This window comes from Bufo bufo, chromosome 4, assembly GCF_905171765.1.
Source record: "Bufo bufo chromosome 4, aBufBuf1.1, whole genome shotgun sequence".
In the NCBI taxonomy this organism is placed as follows: domain Eukaryota; kingdom Metazoa; phylum Chordata; class Amphibia; order Anura; family Bufonidae; genus Bufo; species Bufo bufo.
Genome location: NC_053392.1, coordinates 177646428 through 177665280, shown reverse-complemented (window position 1 = coordinate 177665280; position 18853 = coordinate 177646428). Strand labels below are relative to the sequence as shown.

Sequence of the window (18853 nt, the reverse complement as noted above, 5' to 3'; positions counted from 1 at the left end):
CACTTGCAGTGGGGACACTGCACTAACCAGGGGCGGACTGACCATTCGGGCACTTGGGCATGGACAGATGGCCCACGGCCACTAGGGGGCCCGCTCACTCCTGCAGTCAGAGGTCGCAATAACTTACTAAATAATACATTTTACTCCCTGAAAAAAGTCCCCCACATTCATCAGCGCAATGAGCGCTGTGAAGGGCACGGGCAGCGCAGCAATGCTACCTGTGCCTGATAACCAATAACAAAGCTCCTTACAGCAAAGAGCTTTGTTATTGGTTGGGTATTAGCGATAAAGGTCGGGTCAGGCAGAGGAAGCCGGCGAGAGCTGGAAGGAGGATGGGCCGGCTCCCGGAAGTGGCTGTATTAAGGAGAGCGGGGCGCATTGCCCAAGGACCCTGTGGAGCCACGGACTCATGTGACTGGACTGGTCTGAGAGAAAAGCTGACCCTGGGCCTGTGACCCTCGACCGTGACGTGGCAGTGAAAAGCTCGCATGTCAGTCTTCTCTTCAAGTAAGTGATTCCCCCTTCCCCAATCATGGTTCCATCCAGTTTCACAGTTCTCTGCTCCTCCCTCCTCCTGTAACCCCACTAGAAACCCTGCTCCCCCTCCTCCTGTCACCCCCCTAGTGACCCTGCTCCCCCCCTTCCTGTCACCCCACTAGTGACCCTGCTCCCCCTCCTCCTGTAACCTCACTAGTAACCCTGCTCCCCCCACTAGTGACCAAGCTCCCCCCTCCTCCTGTCACCCCACTAGTGACCCTGCTCCCCCCCTCCTGTAACCCCACTAGTGACCCTGCTCCCCCTCCTCCTGTCACCCCACTAGTGACCCTGCTCCCCCCTCCTCCTGTCACCCCACTAGTAACCCTACTCCCCCCTCCTCCTGTCAACCCACTAGTGACCCTGTGACCCCTCCTCCTGTCACCCCACTAGTAACCCTGCTCCCCCCACTAGTGACCCTGCTCCACCCTCCTCTTGTCCCCCACTAGTGACCCTGCTCCCCCTCCTCCTGTCCCACCACTATTGACCCTGATCCCCCTCCACCTGTCACCCCACTAGTAACCCTGCTCCCCCCTCCTCCTGTCCCCCCACTAGTGATCCTGCTCTCACCTCCTCCTGTTACCCCACTAGTGACCCTGCTCCCCCCTCCTCCTGTCCCCCCTAGTGACCCTGCTCCCCCTCCTCCTGTCACCCCACTAGTAACCCTGCTCCCCCCCACTAGTGACCCTGCTCTCCCCTGCTTCCCATCCTCCTGTCACCCCACTAGTACCCTGCTCCCCCTTCTCCTGTCACCCCACTAGTGACCCTGCTCTCCCCTCCTCCTGTCACCCCACTAATAACCCTGCTCCCCCCTCCTCCTGTCACCCCACTAGTAACCCTGCTCCCCTCCACTAGTGAACCTGTGTGTTCCTGTACAAAGAGGAGCCTGGCGGAAGTGTGGTGAGGCCTAGCTGTGTGTCTGTCCCTGTGTGCGTGTGTCTCTCCCTGTGCGTGTGTCTGTCCCTGTGTGTGTGTCTGTCCCTGTGTGTTTGTCTGTCCCTGTGTGTTTGTCTGTCCCTGTGTGTGTCTCTGTCCCTGTGTGTGTCTCTGTCCCTGTGTGTGTGTGTGTGTGTGTGTGTGTGTGTCTGTCCCTGTGTCTGTTTGTCTGTCCCTGTGTGTGTGTGTGTGTGTGTGTCTGTCTGTCCCTGTGTGTCTGTCCCTGTGTGTGTCACCATCACCATGCCCACAGTCCTCCTATGTCTTGACGCAGCTTCATCAGGACATTCTGTGCGGGGCAAGAAGAAGAAGATGGAAGGGGAGGCAGCGCCGCTAGCATGGAGTCCGTGGGAGAGACACAGGGAGGCACACTAAGGACGTAGGTAACACTACCATATAATCTACACTAGTGTTATCTGTGGTTTTACATAAGACTGCAGGTAACATTACCACATTATCAGGACTAGTGTTATCTGTGTTTTTACATACGTCTGCAGGTAACACTACCACATTAAAAGCACTAGTGTTATCTGTGGTTTTACATAGGACTGCAGGTAACACTACCACATTATCAGCACTAGTGTTATCTGTGGTTTTACATAGGACTGCAGGTAACACTACTACATTTTCTGTACTCAGATAGCCATCACTGTGTTGTCTGTGTTGTAACATAGGACTGCAGGGGACATCTACTATATTATCTGTACTCAGAGAGTTATCACTGTATAGGGGGGCCCACTGAGACTTTATTGCCCAAGGGCCCACATGAGCCTGAAGCCGGCGCAGAGCAATATGTGGGTGGCGCTATGTGTGTGGCTTGAGGGTGGGCGAAGACACAGGGGCCCCATGAGTTGTCAGTCTGCCCCTGGCACTAACATATCACAGCTACTCCCCTAAATTACTGTCCTTCCTTCAGCTCAGACGGATGTGATAGGCTTTTTATAAGAAGGATAGTGGAAGTGCCTAATCTCACCTTTCTAATTGAGGGTTACACTTCCTAATTATAGAGCTGCAGTTATTAGGATGAAATCTCAACTGAATAGCACAGCTGTCGCTGCTGTTACCCTACCTGTCAATGACGCTTATAGCTTTTCATCAAACCTCTGCTGACTCACTTTTATATTTCATCGGCCAGACCAATGTTCTTCCCTTTCATGTAAATAAGGTAATAACTATAAATTACAGTCTGTAGCATTGATGGCACATTTCTACACCTGCTCATTGCAACTGATAATATCAATTTTCTAATGCTATGCAAATAATCCCAGGCTCACATTATACTATTATACTACTGTGGATAGGTCTGCGATGATCAGACATGTTGCTAAAATGTGTGTGTAAAATACAGCATGGTAGTTGTATATCTAGGGGTGCAGAGGTTGCAATTGCAGACATCCTTTGTGGGGGGGGGGGGTTATAAAGATGTAGTGCAGTGGTTTCATAATAATTCCATAATAATGTGATATATAGCAGCTGACTGAGGCTGGGATCACATACATCAGTTGTGTCCAGCCAATTGCTTTATGACACAATGATGATGTCCATTGCCTGAAAGCACAATTTTTCTGTCCAATGATGGTAGATATGCACTTTGTTTTGCTTTTCCATAAGTGCAAACAGTTATATCTACTTATTCTAATTATAATGGGTATTCATTGCCTTTAAGAGCAATGTTGATTTATATTCACTATTTTGTATGGATTTCATGTAGGCCGAAGTAAGTCCATGGAAAGATTACTGCGCTGTTCAAAGAGCTAGAGTTATTGTAACAATCTATTATACATTTAGACAGTAAGAAGATACAGGGCACCTGCAAAAGTAGAGGCTTCATTGTATTTCTTATCTGAACATGAATTCCATAGTGTGAGAATTGTCTAGATGTTCCTCAAAGTATACATTCATGTTTCAAAGTTTGTCCCTCAACTTTGAGACAAGGCCTCCAGATGTCAGAGGTGTGTAGTATTGAAAATATCAGGCATGTATGAGTTAACCCTTAATGGTATGATGCTTATACAACAGTGCCACCTAGGTATGAGCAGTTAATACTACACCAGTAGCAAAAGTGAATTCTGGGTAGTGTTATGACGTCACATTCCTTATCAATGCACACACCTATTCAACAATGATTGCAAAGTTCCAAACTAGGAAGGTGTGCTCATCTGATAAGTTTTGGGTTAAGAAACCAGATACCAAAAAGAGAGGGGACACAAAAAGGAGGGAAAAACAAAGAAAGAAAGGGAGATCTCTGGAGAAAGATTTGGATTATCAGAAAAACTTTGGAGAGCTGACTTCCCCTAGACTCTGCCTATCACCTACATCCTTGGGTAATGTATACTTTTATTTATATGTAGTATTGATATAAATTAATTGGCTTGATACTTAGCCAAACCTCGCTTATTGCGGACGTATAGTGTTAGTATCAATGGCATTCAGTGAAAATGCATATCACTGAATACAAGATATGATATTGATAACAAGAGAGCTTCTCTGTTGGGAATCTTTATATTCCATAGTTTGATATCAAGCTGATAATTTATACGTTTTATTGCAATACCATTATCTGAGATTTGGTCATAATTGCCAGGGCAAGGGTTCGTATCTGTCATTTTCTTGATAGAATTTCTGTTAATAATCAATTGATATATCTGTCCTAATTGAAAGCAGTATTGCATAATATTCTTGTGTTGGTTGAGTAGTGTTTTGTTGGCACCATATAGTGGCGAATTCTGGGTACTGCATATCATTGTATATTATTGAAATTTACGTTGATTATTTTGATTGTATTCTAAATTATTGAATAATAAATCATGTATATTTTGCATAGACGATTTTACCCTGTTTTGTTTTTTACTGATTATACAAAATAATTAGGTTCTCGATTGAACTCTTGGAGAGGTTTATGTCCATCTCATGGATCAATATCATTTGAAATTTTTTTCTTTTGATCCATAAATATTTTTTTTTATATAAAGCATTTGGTCTTTATATAACCCGACAACCAGATGGCAGATATGATTCCATAGAACACCATGGGGTCAGTTTCCCTCCAGCATTCCTGTACCACACTGGAGGAAAACTACAAAAGCAGGGTATAGTGTGATCCAGGCTTACTATAGAGATGAATAGTATACACATATATAATATACAGTGGATATAAAAAGCCTACACACCCCTGTTAAAATGTCAGGTTCTGTGATGTAAAAAAATGAGACAAAGATAAATAATTTCTGAACTTTTTCCACCTTTAATGTGACCTATAAACTGTACCACTCAATTGAAAAACAAACTGAAATCTTTTAGGTGGAGGAAAGAAAAAAAAAAACTAAAATAATGTGGTTGCATAAGTATATACACTCTCTTATAACTGGGGATGTAGCTGTGTTCAGAATTAAGCAATCACATTCAAAATAATGTTAAATAGGAGTCAGCATACACCTGCCATCATTTAAAGTGCCTCTGATTAACCCCAAATAAAGTTCAGCTGCTCTAGTTGGTCATTCCTGAAATTTTCTTAGTCGCATCCCACAGCAAAAGCCATGGCCCACAGAGAGCTTCCAAAGCATCAGAGGGATCTTATTGTTAAAAGGTATCAGTCAGGAGAAGGGTACAAAATAATTTGCAAGGCATTAGATATACTATGGAACACAGTGAAGACAGTCATCATCAAGTGGAGAAAATATGGCACAACAGTGACATTACCAAGAACTAGACGTCCCTCCAAAATTTATGAAAAGATAAGAAGAAAACTGGTCTGGGAGGCTACCAAGAGGCCTACAGGAACATTAAAGGAGCTGCAGGAATATCTGGCAAGTACTGGCTGTGTGGTACATGTGACAACAATCTCCCGTATTCTTCATATGTCTGGGCTAAGAGGTAGAGTGGCAAGACGAAAGCCTTTTCTTTTGAAGAAAAACAGCCAAGCTACATTTTGAAAAAACACATCTGAAGTCTTCCAAAAACATGTGGGAAAAGGTGTTATGGTCTGATGAAACCAAGGTTGAACTTTTTGGCCATAATTCCAAAAGATATGTTCAGCTGGAACTGGGGCCTTAGTTAAGCTAGAGGGAATTATGAACAGTTCCAAATACCAGTCAATATTGCACAAAACCTTCAGGCTTCTGCTAGAAAGCTGAATATGAAGAGGAACTTCATCTTTCAGCATGACAACGACCCAAAGCATACATCCAAATCAACAAAGGATTGGCTTCACCAGAAGATTAAAGTTTTGGAATGGCCCAGCCAGAGCCCAGACCTGAATCTGATTGAAAATCTGTGGGGTGATCTGAAGAGGGCTGTGCGCAGGAGATGCCCTCACAATCTGACAGATTTGGAGTGTTTTTTGCAAAGAAGAGTGGGCAAATCTTGCCAAGTCATAATGTGCCATGCTGATAGACTCATACCCAAAAAGACTGAGTGCTGTAATAAAATCAAAAGGTGCTTCAACAAAGTATTAGTTTAAGGGTGTGCACACTTATGCAACCATATTATTTTATTTTTATATTTTTTCTTCCCTCTACCTAAAAGATTTCAGTTTGTTTTTCAATTGAGTTGTACAGTTTATAGGTCACATTAAAGGTGGAAAAAGTTCTTAAATGATTTATCTTTGTCAAATTTTTTTACATCACACAAACCTGATATTTTAACAGGGGTGTGTAGACTTTTTATATCCACTGCATATATATATAGATATATATATATAATAGAAAAAAACACCTGCAGCACCATTCAAAGGAAAAAAGGAAAAGGGGCGGGTGCAATGTCCAAGTATGGCAACAGGTGCTTACCCTCTTGTATAGAATAAAAATCGGACTGCACTCCAGAAAGATCTTCAATAAGACAATGTGTTTTATTCACCCATGAAGTGGCAAAGAGCGACGTTTCGGCTCATACATGAGCCTTTCTCAAGCATTGAGAAAGGCTCATGTATGAGCCGAAACGTCGCTCTTTGCCACTTCATGGGTGAATAAAACTCATTGTCTTATTGAAGATCTTTCTGGAGTGCAGTCCGATTTTTATTCTATACTAGATATATATATATATATATATATATATATATATATATATATGCACTACTCACAAAAAGTTATGGATAATTGGCAAGTGGATGAAATTTCAGGATGAACCTAAAATGCACTCTAACCTTTACAGGTGAACTTAATGTGACCTTCTCTAAACTTTCGAATGCGCATGTCCAACTGTTCAATGTTCTCTAACAAGGAGCTTAACGGCAAATTTCACAACAGGTGTTTGATCCATGAATTGCCCAATACATTTCTTGGTTCAATTAGAATTGGTATTTAAACAGTCCTCCTCATCATGCTGTTTACAGTTTGACATCATGAGACCAAGACAACAACTAACAACGGATCAACCGTACTTCACCATTGTGAGGCTTCCAGCAGGATGCTCTCAGACGGAAGAGGCCACTGAGATTAGAGTGTCACAGAGTGTCATCAGCAGGTTGCAACAGAGAAACAGAGAGACTGGAAGAGTCACAGAAAGGCATAGAAGTGGATGTCCTTTGGCCACATCCCACACTGGTGACCGCTTTATTGTGAAGAATGGCCTGCGGATCAGGATGATGAATACCACACCACTCCAGGTACATTTAAGGGAAGTGACAGGCATCCAAGTGTCACGTCAGACAATTTAAAACCATTTACATCAGCGTGGTCTGCGGAATAGTAAGGAGCATTGATTGGACGGGCACAAGAGCTGTCCTTGCCCAATCAGCGGTGGGGGCTTGCAACTGGTGTATCCGCTGGCATTCGTGAAAATTCTGATGCCAGTGGATTAACTCCTTAGATGCTACAGTAACTGCTGGCCGCCACATCTAAGGGGTTTACACATGTGATCACAGGGTGTCGATGGCTGCTAAGGCTGTTCCACGTCTTACAAAGGCCTTGGGACCTGCCAGCCATAGAGGCCTATGAGGACCAGCCTTATTTGTCAGTGTAATGCATTGTGGATTGGATAAGACCATCAAAGGTTGAAGTCCCCTAGTGGGACAAAAATAAAAAGGTAAAAAAAAGTGTTTTATAAAAACAATATTTTTTATGCAAAATACAAAAAAAAATTATTAAACATATTAGGTATTGATCACATGATTTACCTCATCAGGTGAACGCTGTAAAAAATATAAATAAGGCCAGAAAAGGTAATTTTTTTTTGTCACCTCACCTCACAAAAACTATAATATCGAGCAATCACAAAGTAATATGCACCCAAAAATAGTACCAATGAAAACATCAACTCAACCAGCAAAAAAAGAGCCCTCAAACAAGACCATCACCAGAAAATATAAAAGTATGGCTGAAAATGGCGACAAAAAAACATGATTTTTTTGTTGAAAATGCTTTTATAGTGTAAAACTGAAAAAATAAATAAAACATAGACATATCAGGTATTGTAGCATCCTTAATGACCTGCTGTATAAAAATATCGCATGATCTATCCAGTCAGTTGAACACCAACCGTCAAATCTACCCCATAATGGTAACAAAGAAAACATCACCTACAAAAAAACAAGCCCTCCCATGAGATTATTGCCAGAAAAGTAAAAAACATAAAAATAAATATGGCTCTCAGGAAATGGTTTCAAGAATGCTTTGATTTTGTAAGACCTCGTTCACATTTCCATTTTTCATTGACCTGTGCTGTCCGCATTTTCTGTGAACAGCACACTTAGGCCTCATGCACACGACCGTTGTGTGCACCCGTGGCCGTTGTGCCATTTCCCGTTTTTTTTCGCGGACCCATTGACTTTCAATGGGTCCGTGGAAAAATCGGAAAATGCACCGTTTTGCAGCCGCATCCGTGATCCGTGTTTCCTGGCCGTGAAAAAAATATAACCTGTCCTATTTTTTTCACGGCCAACGGTTCACGGACCCATTCAAGTCAATGGGTCCGTGAAAGAACACGGATGCACACAAGATTGGCATCCGTGTCCGTGATCCGTGGCCGTAGGTTAGTTTTTATACAGACGGATCCGAAGATCCGTCTGCATAAAAGCTTTTTCATAGCTGAGTTTTCACTTCGCGAAAACTCAGAACCGACAGTATATTCTAACACAGAGGCGTTCCCATGGTGATGGGGACGCTTCAGGTTAGAATATACTAACAGAACTGTGTACATGACTGCCCCCTGCTGCCTGGAAGGTGCTGCCAGGCAGCAGGGGGCAGCCCCCCCCCCCTGTAGTTAACACATTGGTGGCCAGTGCGGCCGGCCCCCCCTCCCTCTCCTGTAGTTAACTCATTGGTGGCCAGTGGGCCCCCCCCCTCCCCTGTAGTTAACTCATTGGTGGCCAGTGAGCCCCCCCCTCCCCTGTAGTTAACTCATTGGTGGCCAGTGGGCCCCCCTCCCCTGTAGTTAACTCATTGGTGGCCAGTGCGGCCGGCCCCCCTCCCTCCCCTGTAGTTAACTCGTTGGTGGCCAGTGGGCCCCCCCCTCCCTCCCCTGTAGTTAACTCGTTGGTGGCCAGTGGGCCCCCCCCTCCCTCCCCTGTAGTTAACTCGTTGGTGGCCAGTGGGCCTTCTCCCCTCCCTCCCCCTCCTAATTAAAATCTCCCCCCTATCATTGGTGGCAGCGGAGTGTACCGATCGGAGTCCCAGTTTAATCGCTGGGGCTCCGATCGGTAACCATGGCAACCAGGACGCTACTGCAGTCCCGGTTGCCATGGTTACTTAGCAATTTGTAGAACCATTATACTTACCTGCGAGCTGCGATGGTCTGCGTCCGGTCGGGAGCTCCTCCTACTGGTAAGTGACAGGTCCGGCCGGGAGCTCCTCCTACTGGTAAGTGACAGGTCCGGCCGGGAGCCCCTCATACTGGTAAGTGACAGGTCATGTAACTCAAATCCGACGGTATATTCTAACATAGAGGCGTTCCCATGGTGATGGGGAAGCTTCAAGTTAAAATATACCATCGGATTGGAGAAAACTCCGATCCGATGGTATATTAACTCCTGACTTTACATTGAAAGTCAATGGGGGACGGATCCGTTTGAAATTGCACCATATTGTGTCAACGTCAAACGGATCCGTCCCCATTGACTTGCATTGTAATTCAGGACGGATCCGTTTGGCTCCGCACGGCCAGGCGGACACCAAAACGACTTTTTTTTCATGTCCGTGGATCCTCCAAAAATCAAGGAAGACCCACGGACGAAAAAACGGTCACTGATCACGGAAAAACGGAACCCCGTTTTGCGGACCGCAAAAAAATACGGTCGTGTGCATGAGGCCTTACCCATTCATATACCCATTGACTGTGGGTCAGTGAAAAAATCATAGAGTTTGGTCCGTGATGCTGACCAAATACACTAATTTAAGTCTATGGGTCCATGAAAAATCACTGACACAACCCGGATGGCATCTGTGTTTGGTCCGATTTTCACTGACCACTGATAGGAGATGCTCTGGAAATGAATTTTCCAGTGAGCAGTGTCAATGGATTATGGATGACACACGGAGGGCAAAAAAAGGGATACAAAGATCAAACACAGATTTTTCACGGACATCCTCACAGATAAAATAAATAAGGATTTTTTCACGGATGTCAAATGGACATGGAAATGTGAAAGAGACCTAAAACTGAACAAAAAAACCACCACAATACCATATAAAAAATATGGCTTTCAGAAAATGTCAATGCAAAAACATATTTAAAAAAAAAAATACTTTGTGTAAAAGTGGTAAAACGTAAAAAAAATATAAATATAAATATTGTTATATGTGTATTCGTACTGATGAGCAGAATACAAATAACACTGAATTGCTGCCTTTTCTGTAACCTGCTTCCCAAAAAGCGAAATAAGAAAAGATCAAAATAGAACTAATGATAATGACAACTCATCCTGCAAAAAACCAAGCCCTCACACAGCTCTTTCAAGAGAGAAAAAAAAAAACTTATGGTTATCAGAAAAGGGCTCTACTACTTATGCTTGTTTCACAGTGCCTTTTTGAGATCCAGCAGGCAGTTTTGGCAGGGAACAGCCTGCTGGATCTCTCTGCCTTCTGGCATTGCCAAAAGCTACCGCATCTCTGTCTGGCCACATTCACCATAAAGGGGACCAGCGGAGATCCAGCTGCAACCTGGCAAAGGTACCAAAAATTGGCCAGACAAAACCCCTGTGCGCAGGTGTTAAGAAGTGTTGGATTGAGTGCTGGATTCAGACATCTCCGGCAGGCTGTTCCACTGTAGGGGTACCTCAGGGTCTTAGCGCAGGGCAAAGGAGAGCATCGGAGCATGAACTGCTCCGATGCTCCTGTCAAGGGGGCTGCTGGGGTGAAAATGGAGGTATGTCTGGGTCCAGCTCTGAACCCGGACAACCCCTTTAACAGATTTCTCCTTGCTGGCTGTACACTGCCAGGATCAAGGGCGGATTGTGCATAGACCTTACAGGGAAATTTCCTGGCGAGCCGATGTCCACGGGGCTGGCCAGTGGGTGTTTTCGGGGAACTATTTTGGGCTGCTGGCAGAATTTTGTGATGGACTGTGGTATTTGGCTCTGTTGGGGTGGTATAATGTGCCACAATATGGTATTGCTGACCCAACTACAAAACGGGGCCACTTTTCGTATTTTTTCCAGGGCCACTTTAAGTTCCCAGTCCACCCCTAGCCAGGATTGAGATGTAACTTCTACAAAACCACTGCACATTGACAAAAGAGTTGTAGGCTGCTGAAACCATTAGGGGAAATTTACTAACCAAAATGCATCAGAACTGTGCACGATCTCTGCCAAAAAAACACTGGTACACGCTTTGCAACACATTTATTGTTTTAGACACTTTCAGATACTTTTTGCATCTGGCTTATTGAAAAAGGGTTTGGCTTAATGAGAAATATGAATTAAATGTGGCACTGTACTCCCAATTCTTTTTAGGTGGTTTAAATTTAGACTAAACAGTCTATAGGTGCGCCAGATTCATCATCCAGCATCAGCCACTCTTGCACAATTTAAGACAAAGTTGATAATGTCTTACATTTAGACATTATTAGTAAATGTGCCTGTCACTACTTTATAATGCCCATCATCACAGAGGGCAGCATAAGGGAACCAGCCCTGTACCTCACATGGAACCAGAGATTTCCCCATTCATTGCTCTGCTAGATTATTATCAAGCTGGCAGCTCAAGGGGAGGGTCTTTTCTTCTACATGTCCTTTCTGATGCAGCTCTCTCTATCACAGCTTGGTAGGCATTTGAAAGATGAAACTGGGCATGTGCGGCCATCTTAATGAGTATGACAAAAAAAAAAAAAAGCAAACAGCAGGTGACTCTATATACCGTAGATACATTTTATTGAATAGCCAAGTGGTTATACAAAATTTTGAATTACATGCAATTACAAAAGTATTCAGATCCAGGTGCTTGTTTGAAAACTGTTGACTATTTTTCGTGGGACAACCCCTTTAATGTGCGCTGTATTATCGCTTAGCCCTCAAAAACTGATCTGGGCAACTGCCTCTTTAAAAATGTGCCCTGTAATCAATAAAACACATCAAAAATTGTTTTATTGTTAATGAATAAAGCTGTAAGCGTGAAAACCACTCATTGGTGTTAGTTCATGGGCCACGGCAGTTCTGCTTGTCAGTGAAAGAAGACAGTCTGCTTAGCAAATCCATAGAACTGTTGGACCTGTGTAATCATGCCGATCGATTTGGTGTGACCAATGGCTATCTGTTTTCAGATGGGTAGAGCTGGCTCCATAGGCAAGTTACCAGAAGGGTAATGTTGGCTGCCAAGAGAGCCAGAAGCTGGTGTGCCTCAGTTCAGTGGTTGCGTGATCCTTGTTACAAGGTCTGTTTTATGACTCTGTAATAAAGCGGTATATCAGGGTCCATATTACAGTTGTAAGTCCAGGACCCCCTTTTGTTCTACTGAACTAAACTAAGATCATTATTGAGCTGGATGGCAATCTAAGTTTATTTGAGGTCACCTATGTGGACTGCAGTGGTTGTTATATAAATTGCTTAAAGGGAATCTGTCACTAGCATATTAGCAAAAAAATGTTTTAATGAATCCATGTGTAATAAAGTACCTTATATCCATATGTCTTGTTCTTTTTATTGTGAGTCTTGTCATTTCTTCAAAAAAACGTTTCTTATGATATGCAAATGAAGCTGTAAGGAGCCCAGGGGGGCGTTATTCTTTCTCCACGGTGCCCAGGAACGCCCCTCTGAAGTGCCGTGCTCGCCTAAATTTGAAAACTAATAACTCCTCCAAGTTCAGCTAAATCGCCTCCCAGAGGCGAGGCTAATTGCCCCCCCCCCCCCAGCGCCGCGCTCTGCGGCAAACACCCCCGATACTCCACTCGCCTGCAACCGAAATCCCGCGCAGTCGCAGTGTCGGCGATTTAGCTGGCTGAGGAAACAGCGAACACGTCACTGGGATCGGCGCATGCCCAGTGACGCTGTTGAAGCTGTTGCCCTCAGTAGTCTTATCATAGCGCAGGCCCAGGATATCGCCGGCACTGCGCCTGCGCGGGATTTTGCTAATATGCTAGTGACAGATTCCCTTTAAAACATTTGTATTTATTTTTATATAATGGCATCTGAAATCAGGTTAAAAGGAGAAGAAAGTGAAAAATACTAGTTTGGCACGTATGGTTTTAGATGCACTTTCTTTTGCATCTAAATGGAGTACAAAATGGGAATAAGATCAGTTTTTTAATATATTTGAAACAAAAAAAGGACAAAAAACACATTAGGCTGCATTCACACGGACTGGATTCCTGCTTAGTGCAGGAGCGCACGGTGTCATTGGTTGCTATGACGCTGTGCGCTTCCTGCTGCCGCCGCAGTACAGTAATGCACTCGTATGATCTATACCAGTGTACCACTGTACTGCGGCGGCAGCAGAAAGTGCACAGCGTCATAGCAACCAATGACACCGTGCGCTCCTGCACTAAGCGGGAATCCAGTCCGGTATCACACGGACCGTGTTCCACGGATGTGTGAATGCAGCCTTAGGCTGTACAAGCAGGCGCTGGGTATCCCCGAATCTTCACAACTGCACAGATTACGCCAGATGATGTCCTGTATAAAAATATATAAAATCCCATTTTCACATTGCGGTTAAAAGCTGCATGGTTTTCTGGGCATGCCGCGTTTTATTAAGCCGCTGTTCTATTGGTTGTGGTTTTGTGCCATTTTTTTTTATCCTACTTTTGTTTTTGTTTCTCCCATGGACTAAAATGGACAAGATCACAGCATTGAACACAGTTTTCCACAAGTACAGTCCTAGTCTCAGTCTCAAGTGTCGTAAACAGCGTTAAAAACGCCAAAATATTGTAGCAGGGATGTTAAAAAAAAGTCGCAAAACGGATCTTGTGACTATTTTAACAACAAAATCTGGCATAAAAATGATAGTAATTCACCCCCATTGTTTTTTTATTTATTTATTTATTTTTACTGCAGCAATGGTGCAGCTCTATCAGGTGTGAACCTTAAAGCTATGTCCACACGGGACTGAAAATGCTGCAGGTTTGCCCTCACAGATTTTCTACAGTACCAGCAAAGTGGATGAGATTCTAAGAAATCATCTATACGCTGTGTAAGAAAACTGCAGGGAAGTTGATAAAAATCTGCAGCATGTCGATTTATGCTGCAGATCTCCACCACAAATTTCACTCTTTGCAATGGAGAAGGTGAAATCAATCCACAGCCATTTTTGTGGCAAATACCTCATGTAATACATGTGGTTTTGGTTGTGGAGCCACTCTTCAGCTGTATTTTAAGGCATAGATGGAAGTACCCTTAGAGTTTATTTAAAATTTTTAAAAAATTTTCTTGTCAAGACAGCAAAACTGCTATTGCGCTTTTATGAAGACATCTTTCACCTGAATGGGGGTGGAGGAGAAACTAAATTTCAATCTTTATTGCTACAAGTTTAAGGGTTAAAAGCAAAAACTTAAAAAATGTATGGATGTGTTACACAGCAGATGTGAAAGCCAGCTATTAACTCCTCTACTCCCAGAAGACTGCTGTTTACAGCAGAATCCCTAAGCTAACCACACACTGGGCAACAAAGAGGTTAACTATGAGATTCTAATTCAAAATGAGTATCAAATCTATAATATATATAGTATCAGTATTATATGTAGCAGAATGCAAGCTCTTCAGCACAGTACATACATACAGATGCTTCACCAACACTACAATGTTGTAGAAATGAAGATTTTTATTATGAGATCATTTCTTCTGACTTGTCCCAATAAGAAGTCTAACATCTCATATGAAAGAATCTTAACAGCTTCCAGTCTTTCTATCCATACAATTAATTTTTACCATCCCTAGCGATGACCACAGCCAGTGCTAATTGTAAAATACACTCAATTGATATACGAATATAAAACAGGGATACCACTGGGTCTCCTCAGTGATACCTATGACTTATTCTATGCCACCTCCAACTATACAATGTCAAAAATTCAGACTTACCCTTCACATTTCGGGGATTTAGGTTCTTCCAAGTCGGTGTCATTATTCAAGATGGTCCTGCAGTGGAAGGGAAACAATCCTCCAATGATAAGTTCATGGTTTGTAGACTCTACAAATCCATGGAGGTCAAATTTTCCTATCAGCCTGCATTCTTGACCGCTCACCAAAATGTGGTTCTTTAGACATATGATCAAAGCCACCAGTATATGTAACGTGTGATGGTCCATATAATAACACAGCTTGTTCTTCATGTTTAAGATGATGACGATAAACTCTGCTGTGACCAATATCCGAGATTCTCAGTTTATATCAGAGCTTTGCAATAAAGTAACCTTTACCGCTGTTGACCTGTAAAGGTATAAGGTGACCCTAGGGAGAAGAAGGCCTGATGATCTCTCACACAAAACATGGTACATTTGTCAGTCAGGAGAGGAACAGCTGTCAGCAGGTAGTGATACTGATGCTTGGCTGTTGATTATATTAAATACACCTACAGGAATTCCTATGGGAACTCACTGCTTTCTTGATTGGCGAGTAACCGAATCTATGAATGAAAGGTTTAAAGTATCATATGCTATCTGTGCATATGTTCTAACAATGCATGCAGGAATTGCTTTATATTTTAGCAATTATCTAATCCTGCCATTGAAGTCACTCAGGCTTGTATAATAAGATATTATTGTATAATAAGATATATATATAATAAATTAGTGCTTGGCTCTAAATGTGAGCTTCACATTTACTACTTGTGTGGTGGTTGTTACAAGTAACGGATATTCAGGAGGGCTCAGCCACTGTCTCACAAATGGTCTCTAGGCCACCTTGTTATTGAGAAGGGGTTGTCCAGGGTAAAGGAAATCTTCTGAGCTTGGATGATCATAAGCCATTTTAATTCACTTTGAAATCCTTGTACTTCTTTTGTGACATTTGTCTGCAACTTAGTCCAAATTTACTAATGTGTCTACATTTAGAATCTCTAAAAAGTGGTGCAAATTGGCGCAATTTTAATGCAATTTGACGCAACTGGGGTTTCTATCCTTTTTTCCAACTTGCTACAAAATGGGGTGGGCTTAGTGGGAACCGTTAGAACTTCACTGGAAAAGTGATAAAGCCTAAGATGCCCCTCTTTGCACCATCATTTCTCCACAATTCGGGCATAAAATTTTGTCCCAAAGGAAGCCAACCAATAGTGGGTATAGAGGCAGAAAAAAGTGTTTATCCCTGTACTAGATTTATCTTCCCACCATGAGTCACTGTGATTTAGTAAATCTGAGACACTGTCTTTTGTAACTTATTGATCTAAGAGGACCAAATCACATGTGTTGCACCCCCATAATAGTGTAACACAACATGTTCCCTAGAATTTAACTTTACTATATTTTAAGACCTAAGGTATCAAAAGTGGCCTTAGTATTGGAATATATGCTAATTCTAACAGAACTGCAGGTAACCATTTGCGCTGTTACGGCTGTGGTAGGGTAATAGCGGTGGCAGTCACAGTATGTATCACACGACTGCTGCATTCTTAGCTACCCTTGATTGTACATGTGCACTGTATGTAAGAGCATGCGTAAACAAGGGTAGGTATGGTCACAGGAGATGTGATACCACCTATACTATTGCATTGAGAGAAAGTATTAGACTTCTTTCACACACACTTTTTGTGCTGAATGGGGCTTGTAGAAATCCATATGCTTGCTGCCAAAACAACCCCATTCAGATGAATGTAACTGATTTTCATTTGCAGAGTTTCTGTCACGTGTGAAGGCATACTTTGGGAGTAGATGTAGTCATCCAACTGCACCAAGTCTGACTGATTTACTAAACACTCTCTGCCACGTTTCCTCTTTAGAAATAGGTGCAGAACAACACTAGGGGTTCGGTAAGGTGGCCTCAGGGGCGCAGCTATAGGGTGTGCAGAGGTAGCAGTTGCTACTGGGCTCAGGAGCCTGAGGGGGCCCAAAGACCCTTGTGCCATATAAGAAGACACCTGTATTATAGAAAATGCACGCTGGGAGGGCTCTGTCATAGATTTTGCACTGGGGCCCAGAATCTTCAAGTTACACTTCTGGCTGGAGGGTAGGGGTTAGGTCAAGAATTCGGCATGAGGGGGTGCCGTTTCAATTTTGACCTCAGGTAGCAGGAAGGCTATGTGCTCCCATGACCCTTGCCACAAAGCACTGAGGGAAGGGGGCCCAAGCTGAACTATTGCACCAGGGCCCATGAGCCTTTAGCTACACGCCTGGGTGGGCTGTATTCCCTGACAAGCACATGCTATATGTCTTCAATTTTCTAAACTATAACATTGCTTATCTGTCATATACGACAGTGAGAGATACAACTTAAATTCCAAAAAAGTTGGAACATCATGTAAAATGTAAATAAATGTAAATAAAAATAGAATGCAATGATTTGCAAATCATAGAAAACAGTTCAGATGTTTAAAATGAGACAATTTACAATTTTGTGGGAAAAAAATACTGTATTTTTCAGCCATAAGACGCCCCTAGGTTTTAGAGGTGGAAAAATATATATTTTTCATCAGACCTCAGATCAGACCCCCAATGTTAATCAGACCTCAGCTCAGAGCCACAATCTCACCCCAATGTTAATCAGACCTCAGCTCAGACCCCCAAAGTTAATTAGACCTCAGCTCAGACCCCCAAAGTTAATTAGACCTCAGCTCAGACCCCCAAAAAGACCTCAGATCAGACCTCCAAACAGACCTCAGATCAGACCCCCAATGTTTATTAGACCCCAGTTCAGACCCCCAATCAAACCTCTAATCAGACCCCAATGTTAATGCCTCCCAACCAGACCTCAGATTGGACCCCTAATGTTAATAATACCACCAATCAGACCTCAGATCAGACCCCAATGTTAATCAGACCTCCAATCAAGCAAAAAAAAAAAAACTCACATCAACTCACCTCTCCTGTTCCGGACGCCGCCACTGCCACAGAGTGTGCCTATGTCCTCATGCTGTGCGCAGGTCACAGCACAGCATGTGGCACCGGCAGATGAAGACCAGGGAGTGGTGAGTACAGAGCCCACACAGAGAGCACTGTATTCACTGCTGCCCAGTCCTACTGTACTAATGAACGCTTCCATAATGGAAGCACTTATTAGTATTTGTCCTATAAGACGTACTGCCATTTCCCCCCACACAAAAAAGTGTGTCTTATAGGGCGAAAAATAAGGTTTGCAACTCGTTTGGAACTTGATGGCAGCAACACATCTTAAAAAGTTGGGACAGGGGAAACAAAAGGCTGGAAAAGTAAGTGGTGAAAAAAAGAGCGGGAGGAGCAACTTGCTACTAAGTCACATGACTGGGTATAAAAAGAGGATGTTACAAAAGCAGAGTCTCTCAGAAGCAAAGATAGTCAGAGACTCATCAATCTGCGAAAAACTGCATCTAAATATTGTGGAACATTTTCAGAAAAATGTGCCTCAATGTAAAATTGTGAAGACTGTGAATATCCCACCATCTACAGTACTTTTTTTTTTTTTAAATTAATTATCTTTATTAATTAGTATATCAAACAAATTACAAGACAAAAAAGAATACAGAAAATAATTATTTTTTCCCTTCCCTGTTTTTCCCCAATATCCCTATTCCCTAACCCCCCCCTTCCCCCAGCCTGTGGTGCGTCAAAAAAAACAAAAACAAAAAACAAAACAACAGCAACAACATTTATCATAACTAATCAAATCCTCCAATCACCCCATATCTTAGTCCACTTATCATCGGCTCCCCGAGTTTTTTACCTTATCAGTAAGGTTTATCCATATATTTATATCTGGAGTATAACGAGCAAACCAGGTCCGACCGACCAAAACTCTGGCCAACATCAATATCCTACCCAGAAAGATCTTTTGATACTTAGGATTATCTATTTTACTTAATGTCATAAAAAGATTCTGAGAATCTGGAGAAGTCCA

General features: G+C 42.9%; 1 protein-coding gene across 1 annotated transcript in view; it reads right to left on the bottom strand.

Annotated features, from left to right (window-relative positions):
• LOC121000025 (vomeronasal type-2 receptor 1-like) overlaps positions 1-15114 on the bottom strand; it is a 96757-nt gene extending 81643 nt beyond the window's left edge. The window contains exon 1 of the mRNA XM_040431054.1: positions 14912-15114. The gene's annotated coding sequence lies outside the window, so the exon portion shown is untranslated. The remainder of the gene's footprint in view (positions 1-14911) is intronic.
• Between the last annotated feature and the right edge of the window lie 3739 nt (positions 15115-18853).